We start from the raw sequence: 24,218 nt of genomic DNA on the forward strand, positions 1-24,218 counted from the left end.
TAGAGGAATGGTGAGGATGCAAGGAGTAGAGGTGGCGAAGGTGGACGAGTTTAAATACTTGGGGTCAATAGTTCAGAGTAACGGTGAGTGTGGAAGAGAGTTGAAGAAGAGTACAGGCAGGATGGAGTGGGTGGAGAAGAGTGTCAGGAGTGATTTGTGACAGACGAGTACCTATAAGAGTGAAAGGGAAGGTCTACAAGAGGGTAGTGAGACCAGCTATGTTATATGGGTTGGAGACAGTGGCACTAACAAAAAGGCAGGAGTTTGAGCTGGATGTGGCAGAATTAAAGATGTTAAGATTTGCACTGGGTGTGACGAGGGTGGACAGGATTAGGAATAAGTATATTAGAGGGTCAGCCCAGGTTGGAAGGTTTGGAGACAAAGCCAGAGAGGCACGATTACGTTGGTTTGGACATGTGCTGAGGAGGGATGCTGAGTATATTGGGAAAAAGATGCTAAGGATGAAGCTACCAGGTAACAGGAAAAGAGGAAGGCCTAAGATAAGGTTTATGGATGTGGTGAGAGAGGACATGCAGGTGGTTGTGTGACAGAGCAAGATGCAGAGGACAGGAAGAAATGGAAACAGATGATCTACTGTGGCGACCCCTAACGGGAACAGCCGAAAGAAGATGATGATGATGATAGTTGGTTGTAGGTGGAGTGACGTAATTGTTGTGAAATTTTAAAGCAATACTACCACCTTTCCTTTTTATACGGTTATTACAGATGATATTATAGTCAAGGGGTGCAATTTCAGAGTTGTTTAAGCCAAGTTTCAGTGATGGCTAGAATATCAATCAGACTTTTGTTGGTTAATCCAGGCATGTAGATTAGTAGTTTTATTTCTTGTGTTTCTAATATATATGGTGGCAAAAGTTAGATTACTGGGGTGGGGGCTGACCACGGGTTACAGCAGTGTGTGGAAGGAACTGTCTTGATGTCAACTGTGATTGGTGGAGTAAGGATTAGGGTGAATGCCTCGTCCTAGGAGGATTTTAGTGCATTTGGGTACTACTGATTCTTGCTTTCTGGAGAGTACTTTCTACCTAATTTTATTTTGTCACAAGTTGAAATGGATATTGTCATTCTATATTTGGCATAAAGGTGAGGGATGTCATTAAATAGGTTTGGTGTAATGTGTGGAAGGTTTAGGGAGGAAATATGGATAGGGGTTGGGACAGTGTTGGAGAGATGCTAAGAGCCAATACTGAGTCACGGTTGGATGACATATGGCTCAGTACTAGGAGAAGAATAAAGGATAAGCTGAGGGGTAGCATGATTTAACAGATCTGTATTTTATCGACGGCAAGTCGTCGGGAAGTAGGAATCAAAAAGGATGCAAGAAGTTGCAGGGCAGTAGGATATTTAGTGGTGGTAGAGTCTGAAAGCTGGTAGACAGTAAGTAGGAAGGAAGCACTTTCTATGAAGGAAGTTATGTTGTCCTATCTTCTTTAGGTTTCTAAAATCCAAGAAATAGAGGAGTTTGAAAGTACAGAGTATGAGGATGTAGTTAAGACAGGAAGTAGTAAGTGTTTATTTGGGGACAATAGAAGATGAAATGTAGAATAATAGTAGTGTCGGGTAGGGGAAATATAGAATAATAGTACTATCGGATAGGGGTCAGAGTAGGAATGGATATACTGCAAATCAATACAGGAGGGAGAATGTTATTGGGAATTATGCTAAATATTAGAAGGAAGTTGGGAAATAAGAAAATAGAAACATGGGTGTTTATCATAGAAAGTTTTGGGGGAGGGGTTGGGGAATGGGTGTCACAGGTGAAAGGTGTATGTGAAAAATATAATGGTAGAGTGTGAGGGGTTGGATGTGCACTGAGGGTAGGGCAGGGGAGCAAAGTGAAGCCCAGTGTAGTGGGTTATTCACCCTTAGGTCAGAAAATATAGACAGCAATCAGCTTACAGTTGGTATAGAGCAACTAACAAGGAAACAATACAGAAAACATTTGGAATATTTTCCTCTTGTAATAGCTGTACATGTATTAATTTGCTATACTAAAATTACATTTGTCAAGAGTTTCTTCTCTCTCTCTCTTTATTTCACACTATCTAGTTCACATGTATTAATTTACTGTAATCTAATCTACATATCAGGCTGATCATAGGGTATACTACTCCTTTCGATATATATATATATATATATATATATATATGTAGATATATATATCTGTCCAAACACCTGTCACAACTGGAATGGCCACAAGGCTTTCTCACTAAATAATAATCATAATCATCACCATCATTGAGGGGCTAAAATCATAAAAAATATGCACCCTTGTCCCTTATGGATAAAGGAAATGTGTAAAGGTCCCAAAACATCTTTGTTCGCCCTAACTCTGGGTTATCTGTATGCAAAACATAAGGTATAAAAACTTCCATAGGAATGAAAGGATAAGCTTATTAATATCCTCACAGATCAAAAGCCAAGAAAGTACTCACTGACATATGTAAACAAATGTTAAAGTAATCTAATTTTGCTTGCCCCACCATTCTAAACTTTTTGCTAAGAAATGTTGTACTACAACACACTTCACATTAGTATGACTATACTGAAACGCAAATCGGCGCATATTTCAAAGTTACATGCAAATGCAATAACTACATTTCATCATTTGAATTTATGTATATGCAGATATATTTGATCCAAGTAAGGAAAAGGTACACTATGCCAACTTATCTGTATACTTCATTTTAAACCAAAGCCACTTTTAACAGTATTAGTTTCCTGAAGGTCCTTTACAGCAGCATTTAAATCTCTTTATCAACCTGCATATGGTGATTACTTCTGAAGACTAACTAGAAAGCATGTCAATGTGTGTCCACGTCACAATGTCCTCAAACAAAACAGTGCATGGTGTGTAATAATCTGTCCCTACATGCTACGTCTAGCTATGTAACCAACACTGCTGTATAAAACAAAAACAATTAAGTGGCCATATGTTAGCCAATAAAAAATAAATAAAACTGTTACTCAAGGTTACTGAATTCAAAGCGAAAACTGTCATCCCTTCTGTAGTCAATTGTTCCCCTTCTTAACACTGGGATTCTTTACAGCTATCACTTTTTCAACTGCTGGCCAAGACTGTAAACTTTAAACATGTAGGAAGTGTTTGTGGATAATACTATGGGGAGAATTCCTTTTAATTCAGAGACGTATTACAGTAGAAGCATAAAAGCTTATTGCAAATCATGTAAATGTCAAACATCTTGTATCAGCTCAAGGGTCTTTCCCCAAATGTTCACAATGGGGATGTCTCGTGTAAAAATCATGCCCATCCCATAAGCATTCCCAAGTAGTAAAGAATATTTACTATTGTTCTGAATGTTGTTATACAACAAGGGAGGAGAGCTTACTGCTACCTATCCCCCTTCAAATCAACCCCAGAAACATGACATACCTATAGATGGTGGTGGAGACATATGCTAACCACAAACCATGCTGATAAATGAAAAACACAGACATTATTTTTCACTTCATTCCTGGAAAACATGACTAAAAGGATACTATCTCATTGTCACTGGACTCCAGCAGCTGGTTTCTGATCATTTTCATAGCAGAAAGATCTGCAGCACTGCTAGCCTCAATGATTTTGCTTTAAACCACATATTAAGGCAATGGTTTAGAATACAGACAATGCTTTCTTCTGCCTCAGTGGAATAATGTTAAGTGCCACTACCATCAACATGGCCGCTACTGTTACTTGCACTGAAGGTCAGAATGCGGCACAGCAAAGTCTGGACCTCTTATATGTGAAATGGGCACTTTAGCAAGCAGTCACCCACCCAGTGAAACAGTATGAGGTAGATGCATGATGTTGCAAAAGAACCACTAGTGACATAGGTACTGGAAATGTCTCAAGCTGCTTAGAAGGGTGAGGCAAGGCAGGAAACATTTATTTATTTCACAGACGCCTGCTCTCTTTCACTGCTGTACTGTTGTTTCCCTGTGAAGGAGCAGAAGCTATGGCAATCGTCAGCTGTAAAACCAATGTGGAGCTAAAGCAGAATTATGTGGGATATGGGATGGCAGTGAATGAACTTGTGTCATACCAATGCAGGGCCGTAAAGGAAAAGCCTTGTCAAGATGTCAACCTTCCCTTCCTAACAGAAACTATGAAGTACAGCCAATGTTTCCACTGTGCTTGAACTCAAATTTTGAAATGAGGGAAACAAAAGACACAAGGAAAAATGCAAGAAATATGACTGTAGGCATACAAATGTTTCTATAAAGAAAATTGGTTCAGCATCATATGACACTGGTAGTTTTAGCAGACCCAAACAAATCACTTGTACTACATGTCACAGCATCACCAAGTTAAACTCCCCTAATTCTACACCGGGAAAAGGTTAATACAACGGATTACAAATTGATCTTAAGCAATAAGCTAGTGTCAGAAGTGAAGTCACTGGCCAAATGCAACCTAGAAATCAAGTGTGCAGCATTTTAGTACAATAATGCACTCCAGACTGCATTAGTTTACTTAAGGGGCATGACCTGCATATTATTGCACTGTAAGGCAATGCAGTTCTGTAACATTCTTATTAAACAGACTAGAGTAGCTCCAAATGGCTACTTGAAGTGAAATAAGCAAAACTGTTCTTTAGATTTCAAAGCCCACACAACCATATAGGCATGAGACACTAAGTCAATTATGAACATTACAGTTTTCCAGAAAAAGTATGTCTACCACCGGTTTCCTAAAGTAATGGTTCGACTACTTGATCACATGTAAGAGATGTCCAGTGCACAGGGTCTATTTCTGTCCTTCGAAAAACTCTGGAAAGTTTGGCATTTGTTGTTCACCAATGTAGGGGATCCGTAAATACAGAGTTGATGGATTTAAGAAGTGAACCTGGTAACTGAGCAACTGGAAAAAAGAAGTATGAATGCATGGCTGTGGGCTAGTTTCCCTATCTCTTGGGCAGGTATGAATTCTTTCAAGACAAACATCACCTGGTAGAGACCTGAAGTTAACCTAGGAGCACGAGTATTGGCCAAGCCTAAGTGATGACAGCAAAGTATGAGATGGGACTAACAGCATAGAGACACCAATGGGAAAGGCATTTATATGCACTGGACATCTGAATTGCAGAAACAGACTAGCATGCTGGAGTCTGCATGAAATATCCCTGCCATTCTGGATTACAAACTCAATCTAGGCCTATCACAATTCTGGCCATAGATGTGGCCACTGAAAGGTTAATCTCAATGGGAAGGGGCCCTCTTACTGTAATATGGGGTGCTACGTCAGGCAGGCAAATTAATTACATAGGTAAATAATGCATAATCAGTGCAAGATGGTCAAGCTAGTGACCGCAAAAGAAAAAAAACTAAAACCTGGTCTTCATGCTACTATGATAAACAAAATGTGGTTATTAAAGTATTACAATACTTAGTTTAAAGCATCTTACAATTTTAAAACATTAACATTCGGACATCACTTAAAACTAGTGCAGTAGAACAAATTCATGTTTAATTCTTTGAACCCACATCAAAGATTCAAACCTCCAAACTCACAACAGAATTTCCTAAAAGGATGGTATCTTGGGAGACCTCCTAAAATATGTTTCCCTCTCACAAGCCTGAGTAAGAGAAGGTAGCAGATTCCATACTACCTAAGAAAATGAGATCTTGCCAGAGATCTCAACCCAGACCTTCAGAACAATCAGAAGTCCTGCACTGGACTACCTCAATTATGTAGGTGGGACATACTGCCTCAGCAGCAATTTCAGATAAGCAGTACCTAATCCATATATGACCAGGTAGGGGGCAGTAAGAATATTACAAACAAATCTCAAAACTGTCAAACAGCATAGATCCTGAAGCACATAAGTGATAGGACATGTTCTAGGTCAGCAAGTCACAAGCATGACAGCACATAAAAAGAAATGAAGTAAAGACATGACAAAACTAAGCCATTTATGACTTGAACAGTTTTGAGATCTATGCAATATTCTTGAGGCACATCACAACTAACACCTGGGCCATCTGAGACCGTCTATCACCAAGAATGCCTACGTAACAAAGGAAAGATATAAACTTGAAATAATTATAGATATAATCATATAGAAATAATTAACAAAGACAGCAAAAGAATGTTGTGTCTTTCGGCTTTTCCCAGTTAGGGGTCGCCACAGCGGAACTCCGGTCCGCTAATGATTGGCAGTAGATTTTTACATGCCGAGTTGCCGGTCCTGACACACAACCTTCAACGAAGGTACGCCCATTCACACATGTCTCCACACAGAAGACGCTCTAGCCAGAATCGAACAGGACAACGTCTTACTGTGAGGAGACAATGCTACCGCAGCACCACCACCGCAGTCTATCTAGCATAAATATGACAACACATACAGATATCATCTTGGTCTTGGCTGGGCTGAGCTTCAGTCGATTAAACACATCCAGCCAAAGATGGAACCTAAGCATTCTCCCAAACATTAAAGAATTCAGACACTTTCTGAAGAAAAATGAGAGATAAAGCTAAATATATTCAGCACATGATTTGCAGTAAACATTTCTCCCTGCAATGACCTTTATTAGCAGCAAAGTATACACCATGAATAACAATGCAGCAACTGATAAGGACAGGCCCCTTAAAATTTTATTGGAACTGAAATTCATTGCCATGACCAGCACAATTCCTCACAAACCAAGTTAATGTGTTCAGCATGGACATACAGAAGCCTATACATCAGTGGGAGTTTCTTACTTCCTAGAAAGACATACTGCCAGTTAGGTCTTGCAGGTGAATACTTAGCATTGATAATTTACACACGTGAAGACAAAGCTGTGAAACTACAATGCAAATAAGTTGCTCTTGTATGTACATCATTCTCCAGTAAGCAACAGGATATAAATTTGTGGGTGTGGTTACAGAGGAAAGCGGAGTAGCAGTGAAATAAAAACAAACTTTTTTTCAATGTTGAATATTAAACAAAGATGCTTCAGAAAGTGAGCAGTATACTTTGAGCAAGACACCATGTGCTTATAATGACATGAAAAATAAAGAAAACAATCAAGGACCATACCAGTTAGCACACACAGTACACTATCAGACCAGCAATCAGGATCCAATTGGCACAGTGTAAAAAGCTGTCTTGACGCCCAAGAAAGAAGACAGTTGTTGATCCCTCACCATCATCATCATCAGGGGGTCACTAGCAACTTTGTTGTCGTCATACTGTGTCAAGAAAGACTGACAATTCTAACAATCCAAGTGCCATTAGAAAGGAAGAAAACTGCACACAGACCACCTTCTTAATAAACATGCCAATGAATGGAAATTTGCAGACAAAATGACAATTCTCTCACTAATTTGCATCCAAAGATAGTTTCTTACTAAACATGCACCTTTATTTGAAAGGGGTTATGATTAGTGCATTTCTGAAAGTTTCCATTTGTTTGACTAGTTCCCTAACAGAAAGAGTAAAAATAACAGCGTAGTACCGCTGTCTGTTAGCAGTGGGGTATAGAGGACCTGATCATTCAGGGAAAAGCAAACAGTTGCAATAAAGACAATGAAGTACCCGTTAGAAAAGTAAGACTTTAAAAGTTGAAATCATCTGTCTACTAATCTGCTCATGTGACAATTCTTGTGTGAATCTGCTAGAAGCCAATAGCAGCAACAATGCACTATGTATGCTACTAAGCCATCTAATACTCAATGTTTTTTCTGGCATCAGCTACGGAGAGTATAAGGATATTTGTTTCAAGTGAATGGCAGATCTAAATGCAACAGACTCAACCAGATAGAAGCAATACATTTTTAGTACTATGTTATAGATTTCTTTATCCATCACACATCACAAACCAGGACAAGTTACAGTGATGAACTCATATTAAAAAGGAGAACGTCTACCACTTGAAACAAATAGCAGAAGACCACCATTCAAATGTTATGAATATGGTGCAAGAATTCATGTTGCAAAGGCACTACTCTAAAGTGGCGGGTAACTGCTTCTGGAAGCCACATTTTCAAAAGTCAGTGCAGCTAAGAACTGGAGGCCCATAATAAAGACTGAAAGCATGTTTAGAGCTATCAGTATTGGATACTTGCAGCATAAGGTCAGCCTCACTTCTTTACTGTGAAGATGTTCAATAACTCATTACGCAGCCTTTTCACCACATTATGATTACAGCATTTACCAGGCTTCTAGTTTCAAAAATGCAGGACTTCCATCTGCGACATAGGAAGCAGTAGATGAACTGGGGTTCCTTGGCCAGCAAATGATTGGCAGGTAGCAAGCCGAGGTCTGAAAGACAAATGAGAGATTCTTGAGAAAAAGCTCATTTAAAAACAAGGATGCTTTAATTTCACTGCTGCACAGCTTACTCAACATGGGAAGCCCTTATATTATGTAATTATTGATGAATATGCTTGTATTACAAATATACAAAGTCATTCTGAATATCCTCCCCCCTAAATAATTCTTCTAGTGCAACATTCTTCATATGCACTGGCAATTCAAATTTCCTAAGTCAGTATGAAAATCCTATTCTTCTGATGGTCTGGGAAGGTTATGTAGGCCAGGGAAACACATAAGATGAAAGTACTGTGGATCAGTCTGAGATTCCCATTTCCTTTTTTCTGTATCTTTGTATCCCTACTATCTGCTAGCCATCAGCCTGTGACCCCCATCTGTCCACTTGTCCCACCCTCCCACTTCTGTTAACAGCTGGTCAAGTGATGTGCTCATCCTTTTACCCCTGCTGTCTGCTAGCCATCAGCCTTTCTGTGTGAGCCCATCTGGCCATTTACCTCCCTTTGGTTGACAGCTGCTTGGCAGAAGGTCAAGAGAAGCAGCAATGCAGGCAAAGTTTCCTTTTTTTTTCATGCCCTAACACCCCTAGACCTCCACAGCAGCCAAAGGATTCAGCCAACAATAACACCCTCTGGCCAGGAGTACTACCATACACAACTCACTCTGGTTACACGTGCTATTCAGCATGCAAGTCCCTGCCACAGCCTGACTGCTGATGGCATAACAGTACACCCAATCTTCACTAGGTGTTAGTACAGCAGCAAGCCTTGTTGTCTCCCCACATGTTGAGATTGACAGCATCGGGCATTCACTCCTACCTTCACTTCTAGGTTTCTCTAGCTCCAAGGTTGCTTAGCAATCTCAGATCACTCTGGTTACAGTCCCTCTGTAGCATGAAGCCAATGAGAATTCATTTTTTATCTTAGAAGAAATATATCCTAGGGGAACACAATAAAATAAGGGAGCAGTATACTAGAGAACACAGGGATACTATAATATTAAAATCTCAGGTAGTACAGAGATACTATAAAATGAACAGGAACTGAGAGAATACAGGGACAGTGTAAAAGAAAAAGACGCTAGTCAACTTGGGGATACGATCCTAGAACTACATACCAGGGGAACAGAAACAAAATATATAGGATTACCATCCCAGGCAACGTAGTATAAAGTGTAAATTAGTTCCTCCTTGGCCTTTCCATTCTATACCAATGCAGAAAACAAGGATCACAAGAATATTTTGACAGTGGAACAGGTTAACAGCTCAAGTATCTGGGAGGTCTGAATGAGGAGGTCAAATCTAGAATTAGAGCTACTGCAGCCAAATGCACAAAATGTCAGAGATAGTGTGTGACAGAAGAATACACAAGAAGCTGAAAAGTACCAATACTTTTGTATGGGACAAAAACCTGGGCAGTGAAGGCAAAGCAACTGAGGAAGCTAGAGGTGATGAAGATAGGGTACCAGAGACTGGATGTAGAATGCACACTACAGGACTGATAAAAATGCAGAGATCAGAACAGAAGCCAAAATAGCTTCTACAGCAGACAAGGTCATAAGAACAGATTACAGTACTTTGGGCATACACATGCAGGAATACAGAAGACAATTTGATGAATAATGTTGGGAAAGGCAGAAGGCAATAGGAAAGGAGGACACCCATCCAAGAAATGGATGGATTGCACCGGAGAAGACCTCCTGATTTATACTTCCTATCAGATATACCCAGTACTAATCTGACTAGTATTCTTTACAAAGCCATGGAAAGAATTATTATGGAAGTTATAAACAAGGACACAGGAAACCTCCTGGATCCATCCCAAATTTGTCTTTGTCAAAGGAAGGTCATGCTTATTGAAGTCTGGTGGACTTCTTTGAAAAGATCACTAAGGCAATGGATGATGGGGAAAATGGTGCATGCTGCCTACCTGGATATGGCTAAAGCATTTGATTCAATATCTCTTTCAGGCACTATCTACTATTCTATGTATTTATTTATCAAATCAGTTTTGCCAGCATTTTCATGCAGTGTGACAAGATTTGATAGCTCTACACTTCCTAGTTGTAAATGTTCTTTTTGTTCCTGTATACTGGCACTAGAACACTTATTTTCCAGTCATGTGGGATAGCCCTCTCTCTCCACACTAGCAGTACCCTCAAAAGTAATTTCATCCCTTACTCACACATCTTAACAATATCTGCCACATCACATCACATCCACAAACACATAAACGCAGTCCAACTGTCCAAATTCTAACCTCCCACTTTCAACAATGAGAGCATTTGCAAAGAAGTGCATCTGGCTAAATGGCCAAAAGGGCAAGAGAAATCTGGTGTGTGTTTGTGTGTGTGGGAGAGTGAATGAGAAGGGTTCTTGTACCAATATGATGCATTATCAGTCAGTGTTAACTACCACACGACAGTGCTGATTAGCGCTAGTGGCAGTTAAGAGCGATTCAGAAACATGAAACATTTTTACCTTATTGTTAATCTTTGAGTGTAAGTGTGAATATATGTTTATATGTATGTAAAATGTATTTTTGGTTTTTTTCCCCCAGGACTCATTGAAAAAAGGGTTCCTTGTGGCCCAATGGACTATCCTGGTAAACCAACTGCAATAAATAAATAAATAAATAAATGAAACTTAGCCATTAAGGTCTTTCCTCATTGTGCCCAACATGTCTCTAAAGCTGAAATCCCAGCATTGTGTAAACTACCACTTTTTGCTGTAGCTTTTACCACCAGTGATGCAATTATTTCCAAATCCATGAGCAAGTTTGTAGGCCTCATGCAAACCCAAATGTTAGCTTTAAGCAAAGGTACTTTTCAAAAGTGCATTCCACAGAAATAAGCCACAGGTAGCTATGACTGGGTTCTTAACTCCATGTCCACAAGGTCTTCCTTCAGATGCTCCTTCATTGAGGAGCTAGCCTCTCCACTTTGCTGCTTCAGGCAGTCTCCATTTATAAATCACACTAACTTGTATTTAAGCTTGATTTCTGCCTAAACAGTGTGGAAATATTCTCAAACTCCATTCTGCAGTACACGTTTTAGTATATATTTAAAGGCATATACACATTCTCTACCACCACCAAGTTACAATTACCCCACTGCAGCACAAAACCAAGAGCTTTGGAATTATAATGATGGGTGATGAATTCCAATTCATCAGCACTGGCTAGGCCTGTAGGTCACGGTGTATTGGAAGGGTTGGATTGATATAGAGCACATGGGCACAATTTGATATTGCTATTAGCCAGCCTACCTAACTACTACAACAGAACATATGTCACCAAATGGAAGTACCTGTCCGATAAATAGTACTGTAAGGTATAATAGCTCACTTTACAGCTAGACACTCACTTTCAATAGCAGAGTATCTCATTTCTGCATTGCTCACCTTCCTGCTAATACAGCACACTAAATGTTCCCTTGCTTCTCACCCTGAATATAATGGATCAGCACTGCCCTCAAAATGACACCTAATACAACAATATACAAGGTAATCTTTTTTAGTAAAATGAGGAGTCAAGGAGTCACTAACATATGCTTAGCCCATAGGACCCCTTTTTTACAATAAGAGACCAGTCACTAGAGCGGTTAGATCTGTCAAGGGGCAGGCAATAGTCATAAGTTTGGCACAAACTATGTAGCATCCAGCTAATGCAAGAAAAGCCTTCCCCAGTCTTTAATGGAGAGAACAGTACAATCTTTTTTTAATGGTCTCTTTTTAGTTGTGATAGTTCCATGCTTCTTCCTCGAATAGATCCTAAATACCTTGCTCCCACAATACCAGTTTTACTTTCCTTAGCATTTACAGTTAAGCTTACCCGTCATATGGATTCTAACTTAGCTTAAACTTCCAAAAAGTAAGACTCCCGAGCCTCTTAATGAATGAGCACTTCTTAATGAATGAGCACTTCATCCAGGCATGCTGCAGCATAGCAAGAATGAAGCTTCAATATTTTATCATTCAGCCTGTGATAGGTAGCTGAAGCTCCATATAAAAGTCAAACATGGCGTATTGAAACAGACCATCAAAGGTTGCAAAAGCGGTTTCTTATTTTGGCAAGGGGGTGGTAGCTGGTATCTACTAGCATCCCTTTAATCAAATCTAATGTTAATGTCTGGTCTTGACCATTTTCTCAATCCTTCAGGGCACAGGATAGTATCAAACTTTGAAATACTACTCAGTTTCCTGAAGTTCCTTCAGCAAATTAATATAGTAAATTAGCTCTACCTCTCCCCTTCCTGGTTGTTTACGTTTACAGCTTACTACATTGATTCTTTACATCACTTCAATGATCCCTACCATCTAGCCCATTTGTTTTCCAAACAGCACACTACTAATAGTACTTTATCTCCTGGTTTAAATTCTCTAAGTTGAGAATTTTTACTATAAACCCATTGTTGCATTTCCTGGGTTCCATTACTATTAGCATAACCATCTTTAATCTACCTTACAAATCATAGTGTTTTATCACAACTTTAAAGAGTGTTTTTCTTCTTCACAGCTTTCCTTAGCAATGCTAAGCAAACCTCTTGGATGCCTGGCATAGCAATGTCAAGCAATAGTCAAAGATGCCTGCCATACACAGATTCAAATGGGGTATCAGACGAAGCTTCACTTCTGACTACAAACAGTAAATGGGGCAACAGGTGGTTCCACTTTTGCCCACCTACACAAACAAAACTTAGCCTAATATAGATTTCAGTGTTTTACCAAACATCTCCAATAACTCAGTCTGCAGATGGAAGACCGACACTTCAACAGTCTGACTTTAAAGTAATGACATACTGGTGGAGAATATTTTGATCAGTAAGCATGTCCTTGTGAATACCAATAACCTTAGTAATCGCATTTTGCAATGGCACTGCAAAAGCACAACAAAACTATACAGGTTATTTCACAGAGGAGGAGGTTTTCCTGTGCCTGAATAAGTCGTACGATGATTCTTTCTGTCATGTCATGTCATGCAATACTCTTATGGAGGATGATTAAGTCTGTTTTTACTGGGGTCTGTGGATCTGCTTCTCATGTGAATTGGGACCACAATACTTGCACATAAACAGACATGTAGTCTTATTTGACCAGAGACTATTAATACAAACTCAGAAAAGCTGCACAGGCAAACAAATATATTTCAGCAACATTCAAGAGATATTTCCTATCAACTATAATATAAACACAGGATTGCATTTTAAATATCTGTTAAGAACCAATTAAAAATCTTCTCCAACATTCAGTAACTCTTTCTTCTGAACTTAACTTAAAATATCTTCAGTTCCATAACGTGGTATAATTCTCTAACTTCAACCTTGGCATACATTTATGCATTTTAGTCATCAATTCCCGAGACAATTTATCTTTCAAAAGTGAAGGCAATGCCAGCAGTACCTGTACTTCATCCTTATTCCATAATCAGTTAGTGTTTTCCAGTTCCAATAAAAAAATACCCGTAACAAGCTTGTTTGTTTTGATAAGGCTTGCAACACCATATTATTGGCCGGTCACCATCCATGCCGGGCTCTTTCACATTTCCAAAACATACGCTAGACAGGGCCCTGCCACTTCCTCCCCATATTTCCAACATGCACCAGGAAATTTCTCCCGCTACGTACAATCCAGAGTGTTAAGTACCAAATATGCAGTATTCTCATGTACTGTTCCCATACAAATCTGTTCTTTTTTCAGCAAATCCCAATTTTTCCAAACCTCTTCACATTGTGCACTGTTTAGGGTATGCATGTCCTCCCCGCAGTCAAATTCACTTTAAAAAACATGCAGGTAGGTGCGTGCATGAGTGGGTGTGCCTTCCTTGAAGGTTGGGCGCTGGGCTGGCAACTCGACACCATAAAAATTCACTGTCGATCATTAGCGGACCGGAGTTTCTCTGTGGTGACCCCTAACCGGGAAAAGCTGAAATAAAAAAAGAAGACGTCCTACTTCCTGTCTTTTCCCAGGATTTAATAAAATCCATGTAGGCACAGTGTAGAGCCTATATAGAATGCATCCATGTACATGGCCATGGTTCCCCCTCGGCAGCATGCTGTGCATATTAATGATGGCGTGTTGTCGAAGGAGAGCCAATGAACATGAATATTGAATCAGTGTAGGGAGAGGTGTAGCAGCTACATGTGACTGGAGAGGAGTGTGAGGCTCCCTGTAATGCTCCCCACCACTGTTGTAATGTTGTGAAGTGTATCAACTGTATAATATGTCATTGTTATTTTCATCTGCATGCTTGTACGACGCTGAGTGCAGCAATGCCAAGCTTTGCTCACATATAGACAGCTGACACTAGGCAGACATCTAAAAATAGAAACAGGATGTAATTAATTATCATAATTACATTTTTTATTCTTTTTTAATTTTCATTTGTGAGATGAGGTGCGGATGGCAGCACAGCCGAGCAGAGCTCATATATACATGTCCGACACCTGCCAGACATCTAAAAATAGAAACTGGATGCAATTATTTATATGTGTGTTTAAGCTCGTTTGTGCGGTGCTCAGTGGTGTTCAGCAACGCTAACACGTAGCCTAGTAGTATATGTGAAGGTATACTAGTTTTTATAACATCCAACTAGCTACATGGGTTGAGTTACAATCTTATGTGTAGCAGGTCCTGGGTTCGATTCCATAACAGGCAGAATATGTCTGCAAGTGACTGTAATATTTTTGTTTAATTTCTATGGTGAATTTTTGCACTGCTGCACTCTGCTACGCACTGCTCATTCATTCTAAGCAGTGCATAAACATGCTAACGGCTACCAATGTTTGCTCGGTGCCACTACTGTCTTTCAGCTTTTCCCAGTTAGGGGTCGCCACAGTGGAACTCCGGTCCGCTAATGATTGGCAGTGGATTTTTACGGTGCTGAGTTGCCATCCCGAAAACCAACCTTCAAAGAAGGCATACCCATTCACGCACACACCTACCTGCATGTCTTTAAACGTCACTCGATTGCAGGGAGGACATGCGGACTTCACACAGAAGGCGCTCCAGCCGAGAATCGAATGGGAGAACCTCTTGCTATGAGGCAACAATGCTAACTGCAGCACCACCGTAGCCATAAATATAACGTTTGCTCGGTGCCAAGCCTCGCTAAAACTACGGTTCTGTGAATTTTCACACTGCTTGGCTGTGCTTAGTGCTTTCACACTGCTAAGTGACACAGCGCTTTTTTGAATGTTGCTGAATGACTTGTAAGGATGGGAAAACAGCCTATATTAAAGTCCAATAGGCAGGAATTCTGCAACAGTCACTGGAGTTCAATCAACTGTTGGTATGGCTGGTGGTGTTCGAGAAGGTGTGTGCTTTCAGTTGCAGAAGTGGGGCATTCAGGAGTCCAGGGTCATGGTCGGGCTCCTTGTTAAAAACCATGATGCAGGGCGAATTCCAGGGCGCAGAGTGTAAGGAGGAGGCCTGGGACCATTTGGCCAGGGAACTCACCAGTGTTACTGGTATCCCCACACAGATTGGTAGTGTTGTCACCATTATGACTACCTGAAAAGGAGAAAGAGGGGAACCTTAGACACCTGGGGCCAAGAGGCAAGAGCAGAAAATGCCCCACAAATATGCAAGTAATTTTTCCTTTGTTTTACTAATATGCACGCTGAATGTCTGCAAAATTGGTATGCATAATGGTGTGCTTCTCTCCCAACAGCTGCAGCTGAGAGGGCTCGCAATGTCAAGTCCCATGCCGGGAGCCTGGCCAGGTTGCACTGTGAGCATGGCAAGTATGGATGTACAGTGGAGAGAAAAAGTCTACACACCCCTGTTAAAATGCCAGGTTTTTGTGATATAAAATCTGAGACCACAACAAATAATTTCAAAACTGTTCCCATCTTTAATGTGACCTATAACCTGTACAATTCAATTGAAAAACAAATAAATGTGTTAGGGGAAAATATAAAAAATAAAAAACATACAATAAGCTGGTTGCATAAGTGTGCACATCCTTAAACTAATACTTTGTTGAAGCACCTTTTAATTTAATTACAGCACTCAGTCTTCTTGAGTAGGAGTCTATCAGCATGGCACATCTTGACTTGGCAATATTTGCTCACTCTTCCTTGCAAAAGCGCTCCACATCTGTCAGATTGTGAGGGCATCTCTTGTGCACAGCCCTCTTCAGGTCACCCTACAGATTTTCTATTGGATTTAGGTCTGGGCTCTGGTTGGGCCAATCTAAAACTTTAATTTTCTTCTGGTGAAGCCATTCTTTTGTTGATCTGGATGTATGCTTGGGGTCATTGTCATGTTGAAAGGTGAAATTCATCTTCATCTTCAGCTTTCTAGCAGACACCTGAAGGTTTTGGGCCAAAAGTGACTGGTATTTGGAACTGTTCATAATTCCCTCCACCTTGACTAAAGCCTCAGTTCCAGCTGAAGAAAAGCAACCCCAAAGCATGATAATGCCACCAGCATAGTTTACCGTGGGGATGGTGTTCTTTTGGTGATGCGAAGTGTTGTTTTTGAGCCAAATGTGCCTTTTGGAATTGTGGCCAAAAAGTTCAGCCTTGGTCTCATCAGACCATAACACAGTTTCCCACATGCTTTTGGGAGACTTGATGTACTGTTTTGCAAATTTTAGCTGGGTTTGATGTTTTTCTGTATAAGAAAATAGTTCAGTTTTGCAACCCTACTTAGACCAGACATATGGAGAATACGGGAGATTGTTGTCACATGTAGTACACAACCAGTACTTGCCAGAAATTCTTGCAGCTCCTTCAGTGTTGCTGTACGTCTCTTGGCAGCCTCCCTGATCAGTTTTCATCTCGTCTTTTCATCAACTTTGGAGGGATGTCCAGTTCTTTGCAATGTCATTTTCTCCACTTTTTGATGATTGTCTTCACTGTATTCCATAGCATATCCAATGCTATGGAAAATTTTTTGTACCCATCTCCTGACTGATACCTTGCAACAATGAGATCCCTTTGATGCTTTGTAAGCTCTTTGTGAACCATGGCTTTTGCTGTTGCAGGCAACTGAGTAAATGTCAGGAAATTCCTACTAGGACAGCTGAACTTTATTTGGGGTTAATCAGAGTCTCTCTAATTTATGGCAGGTGTGTACCCAAGAAGAGTGAATGTTGTAATTAAATCAAAAGGTGCTTCAACAAAGTATTAGTTTTAGTTTAAGGGTGTGCACACTTATGCAACCAGCTTATTGCATGTTTTTTATTTTTTTTATAGTTTTTCCGCTAATAGATTTGTTTGTTTTTCAATTGAATTGTACAGGTTATAGGGCACATTAAAGGTGGGAAATGTTTTGAAATTATTTATCGTGGTCTCATTTTTTTATATTAAAAAACCTTGGATTTTAACAGGGGGTTGTACACTTTTTATATCCACTGTAGTATGCTAACTGTAGTTCAATAAGCAAGAAAGACTAAAGCATTTACTGCAATAAAATATAAACAAGAAAAGCTGTAGTGCAATAAATAGGCAGGCAGACCTGTAGTGCAATAAATGGGCAATTAGAGCTGTAGTGCAATACATGAACAATGCCAACTGATGTTCAATAAACAATACCAATAACAGCAAGTAAAATGGTGTTCAGCAGGATTGTGTTGTCAGAACCATGGCAGTAGAGCTGTATGAACTGCTCGTCTATGGTAAGGTTGCTGCAATTAAGTGCAACACTAACAGCTGTGGAATGCAAAACGAATGGCCTCAAACTGTACTGCTTTACTCATGGTACTGTCTAAGGCTGTCTCTAGGACACTTTCGGTCACATAATGCTCTCCGTTTCTCCTACTTCGGTCACATAATGCTCTCTGTTTCTCCTACTTCAGGTAATAAAGGTATATGGGTGAGGTAGACCACTCCAGGGGCAGATATTGTGTGTGTACGTCACAGATATTTCAAAGCAATAACAATACAAAATGTTCACAGCATTGCTGATACGATAATTAAGCTGTTTTAGTATATGCAGAATGGCTGTATTTCATGCATGTGTGTTCTACTGTCAGTGCACTCAATTATAACACTGTAATAGTTCTAGAATGCAAAAAGAATGTCCTGTAACTTGTATTGCTCATCTCATAGTATGGTTCAAGGTCATCTCCAGCACACTATCAATCATGTCTTCTTTCAGATTTTTCCGGTTAGGGATGCCACAGCGGAGCACTGGTCCACTCAACTGGCAGTGGATTTTTATGGTATCAATTTGCCAACCCAGTGCCCAACCTTCACAGAAGGCACACAGACTCACACACCTACGTGCATGTCTTTAAATGTTCACTCGACCACAGGGAGGACATGCAGACTCTGCACAGAAGATGCTCTAGCCGAGAATCGAAGTGGAGAATCTCTTGCTGTATCAGTCATGTAATGCTCACATTTTCTCTCTCCACAGGAACAAAAGGTACATAATTGAGGTAGCCCATGTTATGAGCAGATATTGTGTTTTGATTTCACAGAGTTTTAAAATCAATAAGAATAACATGTTCACTAGGATTGTTGACTTATAAATAAATCTAGTTTCAAGCTGTAACAGTTTCCTAAGATAATCATCTCCCTCTCTGCATAAGGGCTGATCCAGAACACAAAAAAAAACCATCAGATCCACTGTGGGCTGTATGAAAGTGGTGAGCTACTGGATTATCCAACCTCATATTCTGGATATCCCAAGTGTTCCAATATCCAGCTCTTGACCATTCTTTTTGTTTGTCCTATATATCACTTGGCTGGTGTGCACCCATATCCATATGAGGCTGGTTTTATGCAGCTGGAAAAGTTACTTATTAGAGAGGATGATGTGCAGAGCTGTAGTAACTACAGAGGGATAAAACTGATCAGTCACTGCTTGAGGTTATGGGAAAGAGTAGTGGAAGCTAGGTTAAGAAGGGAGGTGATGATTAGTGATCAGCAGTATGATTTCATGCCAGGAAAGAGCACTACAGATGCAATGTTTGCTCTGAGAGTGTTGATGGAGAAGTACAGAGAAGATAAGAAGGAGTTGCATTGTGTCTTTTGTGCACTTAAAGAAAGCATACGACAGGGTGCCTAAGGATATGTAGGAGGGTAGTTTGACAGTGGTTAGGTCTGCGGTGGGAGTGACATATGCATTTAAAGTGGAGGTGGGATTACATCAAGGATCAGCTCTGAGCCCTTTCTTATTTGCAATGGTGATGGATAGGTTGATAGACGAGATCAGACAGGAGGCCCCATGGACTATGACGTTTGCAGACGACATTGTGATCTGTTGTGAGAATAGGGACCAGATGGAAGAGACCCTAGAGAGGTGGAGATGTGCTCTAGAGAGGAAAGGAATGAAGGTCAGCAGGACTAAGACAGAATATGTGTGTGTGAATGAGAGGGAGGATAGCGGAATGGTGAAGATGCAGGGAGTAGAGTTGGAGAAGGTGGATGAGTTTAAGTACCTGGGATCAACAGTTCAGAGTAATGGGGAGTGTGGAAGAGAGGTGAAAAAGACAGTACAGGCAGGGTGGAATGGGTGGAGAATAGTGTCAGGAGTGGTTTGTGACAGACTGGTACCAGTAACAGTGAAAGGGAAGGTCTACAAGAGGGTAGTGAGACCAGCTATGTTGTATGGGTTGGAGACAGTGGCACTGACAAAACGGACGGTCAGAGCTGGGCATGGCAGAGTTAAAGGTGTTGAGATTTGCACTGGGTGTGATGAGGATGGACAGGATTAGGAATCAGTATATTAGAGGGTCAGCTCAGGTTGGACAATCTGGAGACAAAGGCAGAGAGAGAGGCGAGATTGCGTTGGTTTGGACATGTGCTGAGGAGGGATACTGGGTATATTGGGAAAAGGATGCTAAGAATGGAGCAACGAGGAAAAGAGGAAGGCCTAAGATTAGATTTATGTATGTGGTGAGAGAGGACATGCAGGTGGTTGGTATGACAGAGCAAGATGCAGAGACAGGAAGAAATGGAAACAGATGATCCGCTGTGGAGACCCCTAATGCGAACAGCCGAAAGAGAGAGAAGACGAACTTATTAGAGAGGTAACTGTCTTATGACATCAGGTTACTTGACAAATATATTGGTTTGGACGTTACCCCAGAGGGCTTAGAATTGATTGGTTACCTGCCTTTGAGTTTGCCGAGGATGAAACTGATCTGCTGGAGGAGTGGAAAACACTTTCTCTCGCATGTAACTGTGGCTGGCTGAAAATCCTTATCAAGATAAACAAACGAAAGGAAAAAATACAAGGTGAAATCCTGCAATTGCAAGACATTTTGGCGGGTTTGCTACCAGAGGAAATTCTTTATGATAGGCTGAAAGAAAAAAAAAAATGCATTTCCAAAGTGGAGGAGGGGGTTGTCAGCCACAAGAAAGGGAAGTTGGATCATGACATCAAAGATTATAAAAATAATCTTATTTTCTCCTGGCAACGGAAACCCAGAAGAGGCAGGGTAACCAGGAGCCAAACGGAAGAGCGATTTGCGAGATTCTTCAGTCTCATCGGTTGACACTATGTCTAGCAGGAAGACCGTGTCATTTGAGAACTTGAATACGGAGGGTATGAATGGACAGGAACAGCGTCCCATTTCACAGCAAACCAGGGGCTGTGGATGGAGATGGCAGGGCAGCAATTATAACAACAGTGGCAGTAAGAAGAAAAAGAACTAACTAGCATGATGTTAATTCTGCTGCACAATTCTACCTAGTTAGTCGGGAATTTCTGAATACGTGAGTTACTGGAGAACTTTAAATCCTGACAAAGACATGGACTTGTGAAATGACTTAAAAGTTATAAATTTGTCTGACCTTTTAGATTCTGATACTGAGTCTGTTTTTGCTAAGGATGTGAAATTTGTTCCTACTCTATTTCCAAGCTTGACGGCCCTCTATTTAGAGGTCAGCAGATTTTGTAGGAAATTGAATTTAAAAGTTTATTTCAATAGCAAAAAAAATAAATGAATTGACTTTTGATACAAAATCAGGGAATACCTGATGAAGATGTCAGTTTGGCTGATTCGTTCTTAAATGTATATCTGTATGAAAAAGGAATTTTTTGACATCAATGAAGAAATTCTGGATGATGACAGTTTAGGTTATGGATATGCTGGGGCTGTTTTCGTTACAGGATATGGCAAGTTATATGTACCCGAGGTGCCTCATATTAGTAATTTCATACCTCTTAAATTATCTGCAGCTATATGCTCATTTGAAAACAATATGTACGCAGTTAGAGTTGGAATATAGCAAAAGTAGAAAGAATTGTATAAAGTTTATTATGAGGAAAGATAAATGGATGGCTTTGCAGAAATTGAGAGATATTAATAATTACGTGTATATCCCCAAGCAGACAAAGGAGGCAATTGGGTGATCTTTTCTAGAGCTAAATATAATGAAATGGCTGAAAAATTGCTTGCAGATGTATCTGTGTATGTGAAGTTGCAATTTAATCCTGTTACAGAATATAATGCAAGTTTGTCTGAACTCTTGGAAAGGGGTGAGAGATTAGGCTTTTTTTCCCTTTCAGACATCAAGAAATTACATCTAAGGAATTCCAGGGATGCTATTTTTTTTAACATTCCCAAAATACGTAAGTCCCTACAGAACCCCCTGGCAGACCTATTGTCTCGGGGAGAGGTTCTTATTTGCAAAATGTGGGCATCTTTTTGGACCATCAGTTAAAGGGACATTTATTTATCCAAGGTTATGTCTCACATTAAGAATGCAAAAGAACTCTGTGATTTGATAGGAGGAATGCAGTGGAGGAAAAATTTGTAATGGGCTTGTGTATATGTTAAGGTTTTGTATACCAGCATTAGAAACATTTGGGGCTTGGAAGACGTGAAAAAGATGTTAGGAGAAGGCCCACAAACAAGTTATTTGTTACAACTTTTAAAGTTCTCTCTCACACACAACTGTTTCAAGTTTGGTAAACAATTTGTTTTACAAAAAGAGGGTACAGTGATGGGGGCAGCATATTCCATATCATATGCTATTATGCTTATGAACCATTTTGAAAATTTGTTCATTTATAACATGGAAGTTTTTTACTCAACATGTCATCATATATAAAAGATTTACTGACAATTTAATTTAATCTGTGAAGGTGACATGGTAGAGTTAGATAAATTCATGGCCCATGTTAATAAGAACACATTTGGCTTGGAACTTACATTCAAGGCAAGTGCGAAAAGTATACAGTTTTGGATGCAGATTTATTTGCATCAGATAATAAGGTACAATTCAGACCCTATACTAAGAAAACTGCTGCCAACAATTTTTTGTTGGCTGGCAGTATGCATCTGCCACATCTTTTAGCTTCATTATCATATGGAGAATACAAACGTATATTTAACAACACTTATGACAAATCTATAATAGGAGGAGACTTTTTGAAGGTCAGACAGACGCTTTTAAAGAGTAAGGGGCATAGACACGTTTGGGAACACTCACCCCAGGAGAGCAGCATTAGGACAGAGAAAGGAAAGGGATAAGGTTGAAAGATTTTTTTTGTTTCTAAATTTTCTCCCTTTTCCGATTCACTTAGGAGAATTTTGGAAAGATTTTGACCCACTGTTTGTGATGATGACAATGGGGGGGATTTATTCCCTAAGAAGTTTACTTCTTCCTATAGCAGATTTTTGAATCTTAAGAATTATTAAATCTGGCTAAACCCCAGCAGAGTGGGGGACGTAGAGGTTGTTTTCCCTGTGGAAGGTGCAGGATCTGTAGAAGATTAAAAAATTTGAACGGGACTAAAATTAATAGCAAAAAAATATGTAGCTATGAATAATTTTAGTTGCAGATTGTGTGGGGTAGTTTATATAATAGATGTGGGCACACACCAACCAAGTTGTATTTAGGACAAACAAAAAGAATGGTCAAGAGCTGGACATTGGAAGACTTGGGATATATCAGGAATATGAGGTTGGATAACACAGTAGCTCACCACTTTCATACAGCCCACGGTGGATTTGATGTTAGTTTTTTTTTGTTTTGTTTTGTTATGGCTCAGCCCTTATGCAGACAGGGAGATGACCATCATACATAAATCTGTCTACTTCCAGTATGGCTGTATTCCTTGCATGTCTGTACTAGGTTGCTACAGTCACACTTATTACATTATTTGTAGATGGCTCCTGCAGTCACAGCTATTAGGTTCTATCCCCATGCCTGGCAACTAAGGCATGATTGCTGTCTAGTTTATGATCTGTACACAGACATGGCTCTCAAGTGTCACACTATCTCGTACTGTAATTAATATTGCATAATTCGTCTGTCACAGGATTACCACAGTCATTATTACTTGAAATGCAAAGTCTTAAATCTGCTGATGGAACACCTTGGTAGTTATACAAGTCCACATGATGTGCAAGTGTTCTGTCTAGTTGTGTACCTGCATTTGTTATTGCTTGGCCCATACTGTCCCATGAAACAGCTTGAGAGGTATGTAGTGCTACATCACCTACAGGAGACTTGTAGTCAGTATACACAAAACTGACAATACACATCTGTAGATTTAATATTCCCACTGTTTTGGGGGATATAATCTGCAATGTGACGAATGGACCGTTTCTCTCTCTTTTCCCACATCTTATCTGCATGTATTTAATGTTACGTATTATTAGGATTTACTATTAACATATTTTGTTTTTGGGAAATGTGGCTTATTATTATTATGCTGTCATATTAACATACCTTGTTAAATTAACCATGTTTGCCCTTATGCTTTATCTGTTACTGGCATTCTGTTCACATACTGACTGTTCTGTTATATCATGTTGTGTCATACATAATATACATTGCTATGTATACTGTTAATACTAACAATCTAACCTCAACTTATTGATATGCCTCAATTACCACAGCATGTCAAGGTAGGCCGGTTCTGGCTGATCCCCCTACCTTGCCTCAACCGGCTGTGGCACCGGTTCCCAGCATGTCTGGGACCCAGACTGATGGTGTCCCCTCTGCCACCCCTGCAATACCTGTGGTGTC

General features: G+C 40.0%; 1 long non-coding RNA gene across 1 annotated transcript in view; it reads right to left on the reverse strand.

The window, feature by feature from the left end:
* Positions 1 to 6,597: 6,597 nt before the first annotated feature.
* Positions 6,598 to 24,218, reverse strand: part of LOC122813355 — a 37,778-nt gene continuing 20,157 nt past the window's right edge. The window contains exon 3 of the long non-coding RNA XR_006366670.1: positions 6,598 to 8,273. This is a non-coding gene — a long non-coding RNA (uncharacterized LOC122813355). The remainder of the gene's footprint in view (positions 8,274 to 24,218) is intronic.

Source organism: Protopterus annectens, chromosome 10.part0, assembly GCF_019279795.1.
Source record: "Protopterus annectens isolate FY-2018-M chromosome 10.part0, PAN1.0, whole genome shotgun sequence".
Taxonomy (NCBI): Eukaryota; Metazoa; Chordata; order Ceratodontiformes; family Protopteridae; genus Protopterus; species Protopterus annectens.